This window comes from Aythya fuligula, chromosome 3, assembly GCF_009819795.1.
Source record: "Aythya fuligula isolate bAytFul2 chromosome 3, bAytFul2.pri, whole genome shotgun sequence".
Taxonomy (NCBI): Eukaryota; Metazoa; Chordata; class Aves; order Anseriformes; family Anatidae; genus Aythya; species Aythya fuligula.
Genome location: NC_045561.1, coordinates 59,342,655 through 59,361,457, shown reverse-complemented (window position 1 = coordinate 59,361,457; position 18,803 = coordinate 59,342,655). Strand labels below are relative to the sequence as shown.

General features: G+C 39.0%; 1 long non-coding RNA gene across 1 annotated transcript; it reads right to left on the bottom strand.

The window, feature by feature from the left end:
- Nucleotides 1–12,030: 12,030 nt before the first annotated feature.
- LOC116487875 lies at nt 12,031–16,898 on the bottom strand. The gene is made up of 4 exons (XR_004253115.1): nt 16,531–16,898; nt 14,134–14,309; nt 13,746–13,860; nt 12,031–12,754 (listed from the first exon to the last, which is right to left on the bottom strand). It is a non-coding gene; the product is annotated as an uncharacterized LOC116487875 (long non-coding RNA).
- Nucleotides 16,899–18,803: the final 1,905 nt, after the last annotated feature.

Below are 18,803 nucleotides of genomic sequence, written 5' to 3'. Positions count from 1 at the left end.
CTATATCAAGTAGTCCCTTTGAGCACTTTCCCTACCACTAATATTTTAAACTCAGAGGTTTCCTGTGGCAGATGTAGTTTCTACTCACCTAATAACCTTTGCTGGGATTCTTTATCAGGCACTTGGCCATCTTTCCTTAAACCTAGGTAGGCCTTTAGCATTCACAGCTGCCTGTCGTGGCAAGTTTCACAGGTCAACCAAGCATTGTCCACTACAACTGCTCTCTCACTCTCCCTCCTCAAAGGGAAAGGGGGAGAAAATACAATGGAAAGGGCTCAAGGGTTGAGATAAGGACAGGGAGATCACTCAACAGTTATCATCATGGGCAAAACAAACTCAGCATTGGGAAATTCATATAATTTATTGGGGTTCCTTCCATGGGATGCCAACCTTCCCAAACTGAGCCTGCAGTGGCTGCCCACAGGCAGCAGCTCCTCAAGCACTGCTCCCACACGGCTCCGTCCCACGGGGTCCATCCCCCAGGAGCAAACTGCTCCAGCACGGGACCCCCACAGGTGGGCGGCAGCTCCCCCCAGATCCCCTGCTCCTGCGTGGGCTCCTCTCCATGGGCTGCAGCTCCAGCCCGGGGCCTGCTCCTGCGGGGTCTCTCCATGGGCCGCAGCCTCCTCCAGGCCACATCCACCTGCTCCACCGGGGGCTCCTCCACCCATGGGGGGGCTGCAGCATGGAGATCTGCTCCATGTGGGACCCATGGGCTGCAGGGGGACAGCCTGCTCCACCAGGGGCCTCTCTACAGGCTGCAGGGGAACTGCTGCTCCAGCACCTGGAGTAACTCCTCCAACCCCTTCTGCACTGACTTGGTTGTCTGCAGGGCTGTTTCTCACTGCTCTCTCTCTCCCAGCTGCTATTTCAGCATTTTTTTCCTTCCTTTCTTAAATATGCCCTTATGGAGGTGCAAAAAACATTGCTTATTGGCTCAGCTCTGGGCAGCAGTGGGCCCCTGGTCTAACATGGGGCAGCTACTGGCTTCTTCTCACAGAAGCCACCCCTATGGTCCCCCACTACCATGTCACATAAACCCACTGAGATCTCCCTGGAGTCTTCTCCAGGCTCAATATCCCCAGCTCTCTCATCCTTTCTTCATAGGAGAGGTGCTCCAGCCTTCTGATCATCTTTGTAGCCCACCTCTGGACTCACTCTAGCTGATCCATATTTTTCTTGTGCTGGGGGCCCCAGACTTCAATGCAGCACTCAGAGTGGGGCCTCATGAGGGCAGAGCAGAGGGGGACAATCACCTCATTTGACTTGCTGGTCACATCTCTTGATGCAGGCCAGGAGCAGTTGGCCTTCTGGGCTGCTAGCGCATGCTGCTAGCTCATGTTGAGCCTTTCGTCCACCAAAATCCCCAAGTCTCTCTCCACAGGGCTGCTCTCAATGAGATCTTCTCCCAGTCCGTCCTCACATCTGGGATTGCCCCAACTCAGGTGCAGTACCTTGCACTCAGTCTTGTTGAACTTCATGCAGTTCACATGGTCCCGTTTCTCCAGCCTGTCCAGGTCCCTTTAAATGACCTCTCCCTTCTGTTGTACCAACTGTACCACTCAGATTGGTACATGGTTTCTGTCCATGGCAGTTTCCAACAGTCAGCTAGACAAAGCCACAGCTGACCTGATCTGACTATCTAGGCAATAGCACTGCTTCAGGTGGAAGGCTGGCCTGCGTGGCCTGTAGAGGTCCCTCTCAACCAATAGTTAGTTCTATGATTCTTTACCTCAAGATGCGAGCAAAATACGATTTCTGTGGCAGTACTGTGATGTTCTCTGTTTTGTTCTCTATTGATTTCCTGAACCTTTGTAGCATTTTTTTTATTTATTTATTTTGACAGATGTTGATCGCTAAGCTGGTGCTCCTATGGAACCATTTCCAAAACTCCAGAACTTCCTCTCCTGAGAAGCAGCAATCATATGTGAAGTAAGGATCATTTTTCCCCATGTGGGCCATTTTGCATTTATCTACATTAAAATACATCTGCCTTCTTATTTCTCAGTCATTCCCCTTCACCAACTTTTTCTGCAGTTCTTCAAGATCAGCTCTTTGTCTTTATTAACCTCAACAACTTGGTAACCTCACCAGGCTTTGTGACCCAACTACTCATCCCTTCCAGATCATGTATGAATATGCTGAATAGTGCAGGGCACAGCAGGTTGTTATTGGTACTTGTCACCTCTACAAGAATTGGCTGCTTAGTACTACATTTCCTATTTTTCAGAAGATTTGGCTACCAAATGTTTGTTTCTGTTTAGTGAACTCAGGGTAATGGGACCAGTGTGCTTCTGCTGTATCGCTCCACTCTCTTTTGCTTTCTGAATTTGCTGTAGGTTATTTTGTGCTTTCCAGTAAAAACTGGAAGAAACAGCTAATAATAATTGATTTGACTCTTGCTTTCACACTCCTATCTCATATCAGGACATTCCTATCTCATATCTGACACTCACTGAAAGCTCTCAAGATAAATGAAAAGTCTGTAAAAGTTATTTTGGAAAAAATAGACTATGTTAATGAACATAACATATATATATTTTTGTTGTTTGTTTTTTAACCTTGTTCTTGAATCCAGTTTCATTACTAATATTTTCTTTCTTGAAATAATGAGATTTTGGATAATTTTTAGTTCAAATTTAGAGATTTCGGGGGGGGGGGGGGGGGGTAATTCTCATATTAAAAATTACCTCAAAATAACTATTTTGAAGCAAAGAATATATATTTCAAGTAATGGTTCTTTAGAAGCATACTGTATAATATATATGGTAGGGCTGTAAAAATATAATTGTTGGAAAAGTTCCAACATGCTAATTTTATCCTTCAGAAGTAATTTTATCTCATTAGAAGATTGGTGAGCCCTTATGGTATTTATACATGTTCCAAAAATAAGTTTGACATCATATACCAACTGAGAGACATTCGGCTGGAACTGAGCTTTGGAAGACTGATATCTAAAAAAGAAACAAAAGAAAGTGAAAAGAAAATGAGCATTAACAACAAGATTCTACTGACTTCTATCAAAATTCATCCCTGTATATCTATGAAGAAAATAAAACAAGTTTTTACCATCAGGTTTGTACCTTGCATTTGAGTGCATTTACAGAACTGCAATATTCTTAGCTTAAAGTAGATAATCCTCCAAATGAGCTACAAAGTGTTTCCAAATAAGATTTTCCTGGAATTTTTTGCATGTAGAAATCTGAGATAGGAGCTTCAACTTTCCATTTGGGCAGCATACACAGGGCGTGGACGTACCGGCTGGGCAGCCACTCCTGGAATGCAGTCTGGCCTTATGACACTGGACTAACATTCTGCTCTCATGCGGGTCTTGCACACATGCGAATAATTTTTGATCATAACAAGAAAATGCCTTGTCCACTATCTCAGAATTGTATTCCATGTAGTGTGTTATGCCTCAGCAGAAATACCTACCCATAAAATACTCTTTCACATATGAACAGTGAGAAAAGAAAACAGGCAAGTGCAACTCAGGAGAAAAAAAAAAAAAAAGGTCGGGGGAGGGTGGTTCATGGAGGTCAAAAAGAATGCAAATGCCTATAGCCAAATTGAAAGGTCAATGCATAGTCCCTAGCCATATTCGATGAGTAGGGAATAAGTCAGCTTTACTCTCTGTTCCTTTCTTTTTTTCAGTTCCTCCGGTAATGATGAGTATACATTATTCCAAAGCAAGTGATTACGTGGATAGTGCAGGTAAATCCCTTTTTTTCACACTTCAGTTCTCAAACTTCATCTGGGTACTCTTCCAGTTCAGCTGATAGCATATGTTTCAGTTCCTTTCTACTTTTCTTGACCCAAGAAAACAATTTTTTTATGAGCTTTAACACTTTTCCAGTCCCCCAACACTACACTTGGGATAACTCATTGGCTCATGATGAATGGTTGTGAGATAATTCCTACTGCTTTCCGAACAAAGGGATGTGAAATACAATAGATCTTTCTTACACGATCAAGAATGGTCTCCATGGCAGTGTCTCTTCTGTGGGAGCTTGTTGCCACAGAAGCCCTTTTGTTATGTGGACCAGTTGGGGTTGGTTATTGTGCTGCTCAGAGGTTCCTGTGACACAATACTGACCGGTTAGACTAAGACAAGGAATGAAACAGACCTCTGTTAGAGACCCTGGCATTGAGGACCTGAAAAATACACAAGAACCACAATAAACTGCATCATTTTTAAAGAGTGTGCACAGAAAGGAGAAAGAAGACGACAACAGTATTGCTAGCTGAGGAGGATTCTGTATAGACCAATGGACTATCACAGTGCAGGCTGGCAAGATAGTTCTTACTTTTAAATTGGTTATAGGTATACAAGGGAGTATGGTGCCAGAAACAAGAATAAGAGCAATGGATGCGATGTCATCAACGCAGGAACTTAAAGATGAAAACGAAAGGTGGGATGTGAAACTCGGGACATATGTTTGTAACCTGATTCTCACAATGTGAGTCTATGAACTAGATTTATGTTTAAATAATAGACCAGGAGGGGAAAAAAAAAAAAAAAAAAAAAAAAAAACCTCCTGTCTTTCCTAGTCTTTACTCCCCCTAGGAACAGCAGCTAAAAAGGACGCTGGTCAGGCTCGTTGCGCTGAGATTCATATGTTTAATAGAAGAGCACGGTTGGTTGCTCACTCATCATTGCTAGAAGAGCAGAACCTAAAGGTCTTACCCAATATGTAGCATCATGAAGATTATATACATATATACATATATAAACACTTGTAAATATACGTATATACATTTTCCTTATGGAAAAGTTCCACAAGAAGAGGTATTTCTGGAGATGTGTCAGATGGCAAATATTTTTATACTCATAATGTGTTGGCAAGTTGTAGCCAGGTACAGTTGGGCTGGGAGGGGGAGGGGGGAACCACCACCAACAAAAATCCCACAATTTTTGTGAGTTTACTACTTCAAAGCAAATGGTTTCCTCTAATTGACATTCCCACTGTATTCAGAACACCAGATTTACTGGACAGTACAGTGAACTGTAGATTGTATACAGAGCATGATGATATGCATCAATGACGTTTTGATGTGAGGAGAAAAGTACATGACCAGAGACTCGAAGAAGCTTTGGAAAAAGGACTGACTTTGCCTGGATAAAGCCAAATACTCATTCCCTCTGCAAGCCTTTAGATTGCTATAATGGAAACAACATACCACAGAGGAAAATTAATAAAGTGATGTTGACATGTTAGATAAAATAAGATTTTTAGCTACCATCAGTGTGATTGACCCAACAGAGGAGAAAGGGATTCCAGGGAAAGAGGAATTAGCGAGGGACATTGTACCTAATCTCACTATTCAAATTAGCAGAGGGTCAGCAGGAGTGAAATGCACATCTTAAAAAGTCTGAGAAATCAGAAGAATCAACAGCAACTTGAGAAAAAGTGACATTCAGCATAAAACTGAGTGTCCATGCTACTTGCAAACAGGATATTGAAGCACTCTTCCTCTGGAAGTATGGTCAAAGTAGGAAAAGGAGAACTTACAGAAATTACATCTTCAAGAACTCCAGGAAAAAAAAATAAAAATCTCTCTCTCTATATATATATATAAATAGAGATGTTGGCCTTGATCTATGGGTAGTAAAGAATATTGTCTTTACTTATGTGAGGCCAGTGTTAACTGAAGGTGACCATAAACCATTTACTGCCATCACAAAGATGCCCTGGAGAGTAAAAGATTAATTTCTCAACTATCGCTGCATGATTTATAGACTGAATACAAACCTGAGAGAAAAACCATACCCTAAAAGAGCCATTTACTTAACCACATTCCAGAATAGTATTGCATCAAAATGCAATTCTGTCTGTTTATTCTTAGTAAACTGCAGTATGAAGTAAGAGTCAAAGATAAGAGTCAAAGAAAACCTGGTGATACTATTTTCAAATTCCATTCACAACCCTAAAATAGCCGCATGTTTCTGCTAAAATTATTAACAGTTTAATAGCTAGTAATGTTGAAATTTATAAGGTTTCATTTTAGACTTCGAGCTTAATATTCCACTGAAATGAACACAGGAATTTTATACCTCTCAGAGCTGTAATTACTATCTGCAGGCTAGGAAAACAACACTGGATTTATTGCCAAAACCCATGGTGAACACAGACTCAGGTTTGCCAAGGATGCCTCATTGCAATCCAGAGCGTGTTAAGCGGACATTATCTTTGGGTCTCTGAAGTTGGCAGGAGAATCTAGGGCCAAACAACAACCAGGACGTATTTTTAACACTTCCATCTTCTGTTTCGCATCCCACATAGTTCTCTCCTGTCCATATATATTCTCACTCACCTCCACTGAGTTGGACAAGACTCAGTCATGCTAGTAACTGAGGGGAAGTACAGCTGCAGCAACGTAATAGGGAATCTTTTCTGTGGGTGATACTATGCAGGAGACTGAAGTAAACACTCATTACTGTCCTTCATGGCTCTAAAATCTCTGCATATTTCTAATAGTTGTGAAGCCATCTGTAGGTTTTCAGCTTGCTGCTGGAATCATTTCCACATGCTAACAACTTAGTGAGTGGTTCAACAAGGAAAGGGAAGGCATAAATGCTTTGCCCTGATCAGAGACCCCTTTGCACTTTCTCTGTGTTGCCTTCTGCAGGACTATTTACAGAGAATCACATCTCCTGTCTGTCATTCTGGCCATGCTATTGCTCTAAGGATTTCCAAAGGTCCAGTGTCATTCCCAAGATGTTACAGGCCGAAGTGTCTTCAAAGGCAACCCATAATAAACGTGAATAGATATTGAGGGACAGCTTAGGTTTTTTTGTTTTTTTGGTTTTTTTTTTTGTTTTTTTAAAGGCTGACCTGAATTTGACCTTTTTCTTAGTCAAAACGAGTCCTCCCAAGACTGTCCTGCAAACCATCCTCTTTCACTGTCACTTGTTACACTGCCAGCTTCAGGCAAGGTGCATCCTTATGCAGCCACAAAGAGACTGACCGGTGCCTTTCTCAGAGGAGTGGCAAAGTGACAAAGACAAGACAGAAAGGGGGCAAGCTACAGCATGTATTTTTTCCACATGTGACAGGCAAAGAAATAACAATATATGTTAATTGCCCTGACAAAAAAAAAAAAATAAATAAAATATAAAACCAATTTTGTCTTGTTTAGAAGCTGCTTGTGAAAACTGTAAATCTGGGGTAAGTTTGGAGGTTAGCTGGAAAAACAAGAGCTGAGTTAACCATGGCATGAGCTGAATTTTTTTGAGAGAATGTTCTGCTTATGTTCGTTCCTGTCTCAAAACTCTCTAGCAGGTTGTCAAGCTATAATGCTTGCAACGAAACATGCAATGCAAGCAGGGGAGTGTGGAATGCTAATGACAGCTGGAAGCTGCTTCTATCAGATCAGTGTTTTCAGAGGTATTATTTGTACCATACCAAATCAATAGTAGTTTATTGGAATCCTTATTATCCCAGAACACCCACACTTTTTGTTTTGAATGACTTTGTGAATTAACTGTACTACAGAATCCATCCTTGGTGGCAACTTCCATAACCCTATGGATTATTTCATACCAATGTAATATTCATCCCCATTGATTTATTTGGTCTACTTGGTGGTGCAACTGATAAGGTATGAGAAACAAACCCAAAGCCCAAGCAAGATAGTGCAAGGGCTTTTTTCATTTCATGGGCCTTTTTATCTGTTCTCAAGAGAGAAATATGAAAATTTTGGTGGAAATTGAATAACCACATAGTTTCTCTTCCTCTACCCATTACACCCATTACAAGTTTTTGCTTCTGATTATCTCTGTAGCTCCTAGTCTACTTGCATACTTTATCCGTATTAAAGCAAAACAGATGCGAGAAGATTGACTTTAGAATGAATTTCATGCAAGTTAAAATAAATGGAAAATTATAGCCCCAACTTGTAATGGAAAACTGATACTCATCTTAAGAATTATCACTCATCCACATACCTCTGCTCGGCCAAGATTTTTAAACTAACAACTGCACATGACTCAGTTACCAAATCCTCATTAACAGTATGTATAGCCAAAACTCCTTGAGACGGGTTTGTCTGCCTCTTGTGTTTGTACGGATCACACCTCATTTTCAGCAGAGGCCAACACTTATACATGTTCAGATTATTACCAGAAGTTGTGGGACTACTCACTGGATAATCCTTCTCTATCACAGCAAGCGTAAGCTTTTTGTCTTCATCTGTAGCATGTCCCCATTTCACTTTCATGAAGATGCTGATCATTATTATAGTGCTGACTCCTCTCTCTGCTTGTAATATCATCTGGTATCTTTTGCTCATTGTATGTTTGAGCAATGTTCACTTGGTTTTGGTGTTGGCTCTCATCTCTCACTTTGAAAAGAGTTTATCTTTTAATTTATATGCCCCTTCGAATCCTTCCTCAAAGCTCTGCCTTTCAGTGACACCTGGAGAATATTTATCACACTTAGGCTATCGACGGGCTGGAACTAAGCACAGTGACCATTATCACTATATCCATAGTGTCCATTTTGCCCATATCCCATGAAAGATATGTACCAGCAGATGACTGTAGAGTCCTGGTTTAGGAAGGAGATTCTATAAGCAATAATAACACAAATAAATAATTTTTTGCAACAGGTGATGAAATATAGATATGTATATACATTATTTCAGTTGCCAAGATATTGGTTTTGGGAAAGATTTAAATATATGTAGCTATTCTGCTTGTGCTGGTACCTCTTCTGTTTTAATCATAATTACTGACACCACACTGCTGCAGAAACAGCTGTGCATTTCTACGTGAAAATCTCAATTTTAGTAATTCAGGAACTGCATGGAAAATACATCTTTTGTTGAAAATTGGCACTCAAGCTACAGTCTAGAAACAGTTCCTGTTTAAACCTATTTTGTTACTTCAGAAATGTTATCTAAGAACACAAAAGATACCATTGCTGTTCCAGAAGGCATACGTTCATTTTTCCATGTTCAGCACTGCCTTTGATGACATTGTTCTGTATTTCAATTATCTATAATATGAACATTAAAAAATATAATTAATTTACTGTGTATCAGCTTTGTACTTCCTTGCCCTTTGATAGTTACTGCTGAGTAGCAGTAGGAAGCCTGCAGTCACATAGATTAGAGAAAGAACTATAGAATGCCAAAAAGCATATGGAAATGCCTATTTCTTTGATTTACATTGGCAGATACATGTTGATATCTATATGACTAATTTACTGACTCACACCAGAAGAAAATGGCTTTTGCCTTGCAAGTTAAATAATCACCCAGCCAGGAGAAAGGCTTCCCAGTTTCTAACAGAATAAACAAAACAGAGTCTTCCATGACATTGTAAAACTCCCCCAGAGAGTGAGGTTCCCAAGTCAGTGAGCTCCTCTCTCAGCTCATTTGTAATTCCCCCTTCAAGTCTATTTCCTTTTTTCTCCACCCTGGGAGAGCCTTCCAGTCTGTAGACTTTTACTCTAGCCTGTCTTGGGCTGTACAACCTTCGCAGCAGCTAAGCAAAGCTACAGATCTCTGGGTCTCAATCAACTCTTCTGCAATTTTTCTGCCAGATCTGTCAAATCACAGGAGTTAAAAAACAAAGGCCCAGGCTGGTTAGCTTGACTTGGATATAGCACATGATCAGAGACTGCCAGATGCCAAATTTTTCCACACTTGGAGACATATGGCTGAGGACTAATGCATGTTCTTCGCTACCTGGAACCTACTGAAATTTTGAGTGGGGATGCAGCAGCTAGCAACATTTAGAAAGGGAGCATATACCTTCTGTAAACATCATAAGCTTAATACCCATTGGAGATCAAGCAGCAAGTTATTCAAAATTCCCAAGCTGTGTGATTACACAGGCCTAGAACATGATAATCATTGTCCACATTCTGGCATAAGTATACACATAAATAGAGCTTTGTACATGATACGTATGTGTACATTTTCAAAGACCAAATAATTCAGGCACGTCTGTAATATTGCTAAATGCTTAATTTAACTAATTAATTTCATGAACTTGAGTGTCCTGTGACACAAAAGTGCACTGCATATTCCACATGAGTGATCTGAAACTAAAGAAGAAAATGTAATGGGTCAAATTTTCAGAGAAAATTCACAACCTTCTAATTATTTTCAAATTATATGTACAAGCAGAGCCTATCACAAATGCAATTATATGTGCAAACTCTTTGAGTGGAGGTCACACCATCTTCTGCATAGGAAAACTCCCCTAGGGCAGTAGACTGCTCATCCAGATTTTTCACAGGGCTACTGAAAGCCAAGCTTTTTAAAGATGACCAGATTCAGAAAGGAGGCAATCAAACCATAAAAGTTAAAGGAACAAATAATTATTCCTTATTAACCTTTATGAGAAGATCAAAGAAAATGATGTTGGTTTAATCTAAACCTTCTCCTTCATCTTTCATTCCCAGCTAAAATATCTTGCACAGTGCAGTGAAATAGCTACCCACGTTGATTTTAGGTCTAAGTTACAGATATTAACTGAAGTGGTAAAATCAATTTAAATAGTCTTTAAACAGCACAATAATTTTAAAAATTATTCTCATGCACCTTGCAGGGCTGGAACCTCCAATGAAGCATATCAGGCTTTCAGCCTGCATGACCAAAGGCTTCTCTTCGTCCTTCCCAGGTGCTTTACTTGATGGATCTTGTATTGTACATGACAAAAAGTGAGTGTGTTTCAGATGCTGCTGATCAGTAGAGATTCAGCTCTTTATTTAAAGGCAAAATCCTATCTGACAGGCCAGCTACAGATGGTCACTTCTCATGGAGATACACAAGTAGCTACAGGAAGCCTTGTTCAGGATGACTTCTGGGGAAACTTCACTGCTGCAATCATATGGTTAGACACATGAAGAAAAAGGAGAAAGAGTGAACATAGAGCTGCCTTTACAGAAAGAGGCCTCTTATTTTCAACTAATTGTTGACAGCCCTATAATCCACGTTGTGCATTTGTCTATTTTGGCCTTCACAAGCTCACAGAAATAGCTGCAAGAATCTATGCAAGTCTTTAATTCCCCCCAAAAAATATTTTATGTTCTCTGAACGTACTGGAAAACAGCTGAACAAATCCACTATCAGTTGCCCCATTGCAGCACCATGCATAACAACTAAGGGAAAATGTATGGAGCCTCATGAATTTTTACACAGTATGGTTCATACCCAATGAACAAGAAAGAACTAATAGCAGAGATCTGCTTTTACATTTTATCAACATAAGCTCCATATTATATAAAGTCATCAAAACACGTGCCAAGGAAAAATTCTCATTTGAGCTATTTCTCTCATAGTGTGTTGTTATCGTAGCTGTCAGTTTTCCAGTGCATTCTTTAGAAATGAAATTGCCCATGGATTGAAATCATAGTGGTTTAAGCATCAAAGAATAAGAGGCTATATTATTTATAGAGCTACAGTTCGTCATAAACCACAGTTCACATGAAAACATTAAAATAACCAATCCAATGCCATCAAAATGAGGTTCTTAAAATAAATTGCATGCAGTGGCCTTTAAAAACTAATGACAGATATCTCTTCCTATTTTGATGACTGCTTTCTTACAACTTTAATGTGCTTAGTGTATCAAAATCAGTGTAGGCAAATGCACTACCAGCATAAGACTTCTCACTGGTATTTATCATTCCAGTCATTGTTCCCAGTCAACTGTTTCCTTACAAACTAAAACTTAAACCTAATACACATCTTTTTTATCTATGTATTCCAGCTAATACAGGGCCACAGTACAAGCAAGTACAAAGCCTTTTCATCGGTATATTTCCAGGTATTCCATTTCATTAATTAATTAATTAATTTATTTATTTATTTATTTTGAGAGAGAGATAGACATAACCTACATAAGATTGTTAACACCTCCAACACAAACTTTCTGTATTTTTTCATCAAATTGATCAACTTTCTCTGGATTTTCTTCAGAAAAGGTATTTAGCATTGGAAGGAAAAAAAAAAAAAAGAGTGACTCAAATTACAAGCTCACAATATTCTGTAACTTTGTCTACTCTATCTGCTTTATGGTGAGAGGGGTGCCCACCTTTTCTCTCATCAAAGGAACCTTTATTGATGAGGATGGCTAGTGGGACATATGTCACAAAGGAGAGAGGTATTTACTAAGGCTCCTAAGGGTCAATGCAGAGCAATAGGCTTTGGGGCTCTGAATCTGTAAAAGCTGCAAGCGGAGCTTAAAAAGATTAGCTTGAATGGCTAAAGGGACCTTTAAAGTAGAATCTCTCCATGACTTTTATGAGAAGACTGGATCCACATTGATCTATCTTTTACAATCCTTGCTACATATTTTGAATCTTGAGACTAAATCTGTGTGTATAAATTTACCTAAAACACTTTCATTCTGATTTCCAATTACATTGGCCTTCCCTTTCTTTTCTTAGTAAAAAGGAGATAATAAAGAGCAGAAAAATCCCAGTACTTAAGAAGTGTTTGTTTACACAAATTCCATTCTCCACTGTATCAATTACAGAGAAAAGTGAAATGTCAGTGTTCTGTGCTGCCATACTCCTTATCAAGCCATGTATCCAAATTTATTGCGAGTGCATTGAATTTTGAACTTTCATATTTAAGAGCTCAAAAAGAAAAAGTATTCGAAAGCTCAAGTAGATCAGCAGAAACGGCAGGATTTCTTTCTTTCCACTTTTTTTTCCCAATATTTCTCATGTTAGTTTTGTATTTCTTTTGCTTCCTTCTGTTTCACACTGTTCTGGAATTCCAGTACAAGATAATCCTATGCACAAAAGAAAAACAAAAGAAAGACCGCATATGATATTGTAACTTTTGCAGATGTTACACTGTGAACTGTGAAAGCTTTATGTAAACCTCAGAAATGTCCTAACATCCAGCTGCTAACAAAATGAAAATTAAATGGCAATCTTTGTTTTATAGACTTGTCCGGTCCTCTTGTGATTTCGGAGAATGCAAAAAATCCACATGTCATTCATGTTTGACCTGTTCTTACAGAAACAAACAGTAGAAGGACGAAATAAAGAAATCTGCAAAATATTCTACCTTAGCCTGTACCAAGGCAGAATATTCCTTCTTGCCATTTCACCATTACAAGCTAAGGTTTGACTTGTTCACGAATAACCTGTCAGATCTTCATGTTATAGCAACAGATACTCCATAGATGAAAACAAGACAAAATATGTATGTTCAGGGATTTTCATAAGCTGTTTTAACCATCTATGTGCTTTACAAAGTAACTAATCCTTTAGTTGTTTGTGTTAAGTACCTACAGTCAAAACTAGAACTGTTAAGTTCAGGTTTCAAATGAAAACAGCATTGGTTTTGATCTGAATTTGGAACATCTTCATATTCTTACTGTATCAAACTCCTTCTCACAATAACATAGGATTTGGAATTATATTAAAATATTTTCATAATTAAGGGCAGAAGTAGAATGCCATTTATAACATTTCAACAATTTTAATTTTAATGGACTAACTAATTGTAATTCTGTTAATAGCTATAGAAATAGCTCTCTGGCAGAGATGTCAATGTTAGGAAAAAAGTACAGTGATTATATAGACAAATTACATCAGCAAATTAAGACCCTTTACAGGTTTGCCAAATAAAACTGTGGCTAGTGAAATGAGATACTGGATCAAGCACTGAATGCAGCAGAGCCTGGTGCAAGGGAGCCAGAGAAAACTGAGTCTGGGAATCTGTGCCTGAGGATATGGACAAGATTAGCAAAGGCTGATGAGGAGAACACATACCTGCTTGAGACGAAGAGGTAGGAAATTCCCTCTTGGCTCCTCTCCCCCAGAAAAAAGAGGCCTGCCGGTAGTGTAAATCTCAGTCATATTGTTTTGGGTTAGAGGTTGCAGGACTCTATGGATAATAGATGAAGAGGTGCGAGGAATTAGCTTCTCTGTATATGGCCAGTATTAAATCTGTGCCACAAGGGAAAGGCCTGGGTGGTTTTTGCAGAGGGTAAGCAGGAAGTCAGGCAACCTGAGTGCCTGAAGGGAAAGAGCACTCCAGCAGCATGGTGCCTGGTTGTGAGAGGGTGTCATTCAGTAAAAAAATAGCCAAATTCCCACTTAATACACCAAGAACAAGTTTTACTATATTACTTTTGCCTTTAGCTGTCTGCTTATCTACCTTGAATGTTGCATGTTGCATTCTCCAGTCCAGGCATCTGGAAAAATAAATGATTTGTTTTCACAGAGAATTTTTCTGAAGTTAGATCATAAACTTCTCTGGCAATTTAGCTCATGAAGATGATATATGAAGACTGATGTGTTAGGTCTCTCTGACTGGAGAAGAGATCCGATTACCTAGGGAAGAAATGGGAAAGGTTACCCCTGGTACCTAAGCAACCCTCTCTGTCTTCCATTTCTAAAAGTAGTAGAGTCTAGTGTAGAAGAGGAAGAAAGGGGGAGGAAGAGGTTTTTTTTGAACACTGCCAGAACATTTTTATTTCAAACTCTTGCAAAATAAGCTAAGTCCAAGAAGGGTCTTCAGGAACAAATTAGGTACCACAGAATGTTTGCAGGGATACTAAAGGTAGTCACTGAGTAAATTAAAGATGAGGACCACCGTGAAGAGCTGCAAAAGGATATAAAAAGTGTGATGGGTAATAAAATAGATGATAAAATCCAGTAGAGATTACTATAAGGTGATGTGTAGGGGAAGAAACAATTTCAGTGATGGACCCCAAGTTGACTATTACCATTTTTGTTTGAAATCATGCCATAAACACAGTTACTTGTAGGAAAATATCTTCTCAGTGTTGAGCAGCTGTTAAAGCACACAGAAAGTTAGGAATTGTCATGAAAGAATAAAAAATGAAAAATGGTAACATGCCACAATAAAATTAAGATGTCTACACATCTTCTGCAATTCTCTTCATCTGTCTCAGAAATGATAGAATAAAAAATGGAAATGGCAACCAAAAGGATGTAAAGTATCAAACAGATTCCATATGAGAAAATGGACAACTTGTATTGGAAGATCTAGAAGAACAAGAGAAGGTTTTATAAAATCTTGAGTGGCTAGGAGATAGGATACAGAGGATGGGGATTGATTTTCTGTCTTTTCCAACAGGAGAAACTGTAAATGAAATGAGCAGGTGACAGGTTCAAACTAAACAGAAGAAAGTACTTTTACATGCACACATATTTAACCTGTGAACCTCCTTTCCGCATAATGTTGTAGATGCTGAAAGTTCGCATAAATCAAAAGAGGTTTGGACAAATTCTTGCAAGCAAAATCTGTTCCAGGCTTTTAATGTAAACAGATGACCTCTAACTCAAATGCAACACCCCTAAACTAAATGCATCACCTCTAACTCAGCTGGCTCCTGAGCCAGAATTCACTCAGAAGAGTACTCTGGGAAATGTCAGTACACATTTTGCTAAAAGCCACTGCTTTTTTTTTTTTTTTTTCTTTTTTTAATCTGGATTGACTTTTACTGGCAGCAGAAGAAATAGAGAGCACAGTTTTCCTTACAGTAAATGTGTATCAATGTATTTTATACATGAAAACACCTCACTCAGTGGAGACATGAGAATCAATACAAATGATCTCAGTGAGCTTTGTCATGGTGGAACAAACTGTGTAGCAAGACCAGCTCTGGGCACTATGGAAGGAGAAGCCATATCGTTTTTCTGCAGAGGGCACATTAGCTGATGAGATCTCATGAATCTTGAAGATGCAACTCCAACAGAAGCTACCATTTGTCATATTTCTTTAAATGTGAAAACACCCTGTATTTCTTCACCATGAATAAATGAACTCTTGGGGAATTACCTCCACAGCAGTTAGAGGCAGTTGGCTCTTTGCCATTAGTAATCAGAAAGTATGCTTCTCTGAGGGGTACAGGATAAGATTTCAGTTGAACACTAGTGCTTGTTTCTTGTGCTTCCTATTGTTCACCTTCATAAACTGCAGGAAGTCATCTCTGCTCTTCAAATATTTAATGTACTCAATATGCACATTTGAAGAGTGTATTTGGAGCTAAGTGGGTCCTTGATCTGACCCTGTTCTGATGATCTAATGCTTTTGTTTGTCTAAGTGCTTTCCTGTGTGATAGAGTCCAGAGACAAACTAAAGTCTGCTTTGCTCCTTATGGAGTTCCACTCCAACTTATAAAAACCTTGCAAGCTCATCCAATTTTTGGAGTACATTTGGGTCAAGCTGCAGATAGAAGAATCCTGCTCACTTATTGTCAACTTGAGCCTTCTCCTGAGGTACCTGAACTTGAAAGAACACAAAAGTACTCATTGCCTTCCCCAAGCTCTGTCCCAGCTAGTTAAGTACTCTTTCGAGACATGGAAGATGTGAAAGATGTCACAGAGCCATCCAGCCATACCAGGCTGCAGAGCCCAAGGCTCCCAGTTACTTGGTATCTGCTGTAACCACAAGGATGCTAGTGTTTACTATTCACTTCTGCTTTTGACAATGAGCCTTTGTGTAGCTCAAGCCCTCCATCATTTTATCTTTGTAAGTAATAAGAATTATAAAGCAAAGATTAGGGAAATAAATAAATATACATACCTTAGAGGAAATTGCCTGACCAGCCTCTTGATACATTCTTAGCTGTGTGCTGCTCTTTTAACAAAAGAATTTCTACTCCTCTCTGGAAGCACAGCTCCCAGCAGAGTCAAAGACTGAAAAGGGAAGCGTTACCTTCTTTAGAGTCAGAGCAAGTACCATCATCAAGCCTCAATGTCTGCAAGGAGAAGCAGGGATTCAGACCCTGTGTCTGCAGGGTACCTCGCTCAATGAGACCAAGAGCAGTGAAGGGATTGCCTGCGTGGTTTCTATAAGATGTTTTGTTCATTTTTCAGATGAGCTGGAGTCTTCATATACTCTCCACTGATGCTGCTTGTCTCATAATCTGCATGTCTTTCCCATCCATTGAAGAGATACTGGAAGAAATCCCAGATACAGGGGTTACCTATATCAGTCTCTGTGTTGAAGAAGTCAATGATAAAGCTGTATTGCCCTTAATGGAAGCTAGAAATGATCCAATATTTTGGGTGGTAAGGTTTATTATTGCTTTGTCTTCCCACTTCATTGTGGCCAGCAGCCAAGCAAAACCTTTTCTTCAAAGTTTGGAAATTTAACTAAAATGCTTAGGGCTGCCAAAATATACAGAACACAAACAATTAATAACTATCTAAGATGTGTAATAAATATGGAATATCTGAACACTTCATATATAAATCTTACATATCAGAAATAAATCTGAATAATTAAGCTTTTAAAAATAATTTCTTTATATTTGCAATACTGCATATTTTGCTGTTGATCCTGTTGAATGCTGTTGACAAAGCAATATAATTATCAAGTTAAAAACAGTCAGCAAGTGGCTTAAATCACCAACCAGTAGGTGTTTCCTACACAAATGTGAAATGACAAACATTGCCAATATAAACAAATTGAGAAAGTGTAGTATTTTAAAAAACTAGATGTCAAAATTATTGCAGTACTATTGACATTAAAATGGAAAATACAAAAGCTTGGCATTTCCAACACACCAGTTTCGAACCATCAATTAATTCCTTAATTCACTCCTATGTAATGTGGCAAAGCAATAGTCAAGATAGGATTAATGCTTATGGCATCAAACACTTCACTTCCTGGTTAACTTCAGAATCTCTTTTTCTATTGCAAAGGCTTTTTGTCAAAAAGCTGTGAGAATTAAAAATGACCTCTTCATCTTTATGACTAATTTTGTTTTAAAAACATTTATTGAGGAAAAACATTAATTGAGGGAAAATCACTGTACGGTATTGGAAAATGAAGTGAAGGTACTTAAATAAAACGTTGAGAAATAAAATATCTAATGGCCTGTTCACTGTCTATGCATGCATTTATGCTTTTCTTAACTAGCTGAGGCATGCACTGAAAACTGGGGAGATCTTGAGAAGAGTTTTTCATATTCCCTGTTCAGCTTCACCAATGACTAAGTGTATACCTGTGCCAGCTCACATCATCCCTGCTGCTCTACTCCCTTTTTCTCTAACTGTAGCTTGTGGAGAAAGAGAATAAAGCTCTTAAGCATTTTGCTGAATGAAGGCTTTTCACTTTAAGCACCTTAAGGTAAGGAATGCATCACGTTTTGCCCTCTCCACCCCCAAAAAAGCATTAAATATTGTCAAGGATTTTGGCCACTATTGTAACACAAATGAATTACAACCCCTTGTGCAAAACCCAGGCTAAAGACCACTAAACCATGCTCTAACCCATAAGTATGGCATGTGCCTATATCTCCCCTACCTGCTGGTTCCTCAGACCGCTGTCACTACTGGGTCTGTCACATGAAGGATCCAGCGTAACTTCAGAGTGGTATGGAAGTCTGCCCTTGCACCCCTAGTGAGCTAGATCTTAGCTATACCTCCTGGCATTGTTGTTATAATTCTTAAACCACTTTATTTCTTCAGTGCTGCTACAAAATATGTTACAGTTCAGGTGCTGTTATGTTCTGAAGTGGTTTTGTAAGTAGCTTTACAATCATTTGTCAAGTAAATGAACCTGGCACATTCCTTAATGCCTGTATTACTTTTTTTTTTTTTTTTCTTTCTTTAAACTAACTGTAAATCATTCTTCATCAGTTAAAAGTAATTATTAATGCCCTGTTGGACTTTAATCAAATATTATAACTAGTGATACTGAATCTACAGTAGGATTTCAAATCACTACAGTTTATGGGGATCATATTGCAAAGGCTTTCTTGTCATGGGCACAAAGATTATCCTTACAAAATGTCTACTTACTTGCTCTGTACCTTATCTTCCAACTGGATAACCAAACCCAAACCATAT